This window comes from Nicotiana sylvestris, chromosome 1, assembly GCF_000393655.2.
Source record: "Nicotiana sylvestris chromosome 1, ASM39365v2, whole genome shotgun sequence".
NCBI classification, from domain to species: domain Eukaryota; kingdom Viridiplantae; phylum Streptophyta; class Magnoliopsida; order Solanales; family Solanaceae; genus Nicotiana; species Nicotiana sylvestris.
The window spans coordinates 85,414,062-85,415,771 of record NC_091057.1 but is presented as its reverse complement, the minus strand read 5'-3'; positions in this window follow the sequence as shown (position 1 = coordinate 85,415,771).

Sequence of the window (1,710 nt, the reverse complement as noted above, 5' to 3'; positions counted from 1 at the left end):
ATGAGGATTGCCTACGTATCACGATGCCGCGTGAATCAGATCATTACGTAGTTCGAAACTAACAAGTGCAAGAATAAAGAAATAATTGTTCATTTTGCATTGTGCTCCTCCTGCACATTTATTAAGGTGATTTAAGCAAAAAATGATTTGACTCAAAAAATGATTTGACTATGTTTTAGAAGGAAAGATCCGATTTTCGAACACGGCCTTTCAGCACTTCGGGGATGAAGATTTTAAGGCTGTGAGGGTCAACCGATCGAAACTCTAAAAGATGATCGAAATTGGCCGTTTATGCAAAGTCAGCCTTCCGCCGTCCCTTTCAGGAACATTTGGCTGTTTTTGACAAAAACAGCATCACTTGACTCATAAATTAAAATTCTGGCATTTTGGCTATTTCTGAAAAAGGGGAAGTTGGACCCGATGAGGGTTGCCTACGTATCTCATACCCTGTGAGAATCAAACCGGCGTAGTTCGGGCCGATCAGGCGTAGAGTAAATAAACTAAACCCCTTCTGACTACAATCTTTTAAAGAAAAGGAGAAAAATAATTTTTTTGGATTTTTATATATTTTTCTTTTTTGTATCTTTTTTTTAAAAAGAGACTAAGGAAATATTTATGAATTTTAAACTTCTTTTCATTTTTTTTTGAAATTTCGAAAATCTTTTAAGGAAGTACTTCCCCTTAAAAAAAACTTCTTTTTTTATATGTTTTAAAAAAAATATATAAAAAAATTCCTTTTAATCACTTTCAAAATCGAAAAAAAAGTATTTATTTAAAAGTAAAAAAAATATATGGAAAATTCATAATTCAAAAAAAAATATTGTTTATTTCATAGTATCTCTTTTATAAGTTCAGACTAATAGATAAATCAAACTAGAAGACAAATTTTGTTTTTATTCTTTTTTTTGTTTTTTTTAGAAAAATTCTGGCGAGGTTTTGACACTACTTGGACATTGGTTTTATTTTCCCAAAAATAAGTAATTATCTCCCTACGCTGCTATTTTTCCCTTTTTTTTAGAAACCGGTCAGCATGCAGATCTGAAGCAAATAAATGCACTAAACAGACGAGATGCAGCAGGATGGTCTTTTCATTTCAGGTTGCCTGTCCTAGACGGACCCAACCCCTGTGTTGAGTCCCCTATGTCAAATGCAACATGATGCAAATAAACGTTCCTACTAGGGATCCGACATGAGGTTTCGTTATACTAGGTTTATAACCTGGGTATATGTTCTAGACTGTGTACCCGAGCGGACAACTCGAGTCGAGGAGGGGGCAACTTACCGGGGACCCGCGAGATCGTCCGGCTTTGTAACTTGTCCGACCTCTTTCTTATTTCAGGTATTGACACTAACAGAATAGGGAGTCTCGTCCAGCGAGCTTCTCCCCGGAGGTAAGAAGGGAAAGGTTTCGGCACAGTTTATATGTACAGTTCAAATAATATCAAAGCGGTAAAAGCAGCATTTAGCACATTAGGCTCAATCATGTAAAAATCAGATAAAACCAAATATAACAATTTATCTAAGCTCGAATTCTAACCCTGAACGAGTGGTTCTGGGTTTAGTCCCCAGCAGAGTCGCCAGAGCTGTCACACCTCCTTTTTGCGCGCCCGCCCCGAAGGGTTAAATGTGCGAGGGAGTTTTTCCAATTTAAGTGACAATATTCGAAATGGGATTATTTATTTAATTCAGAGTCGCCACTTGGGAAAGGTT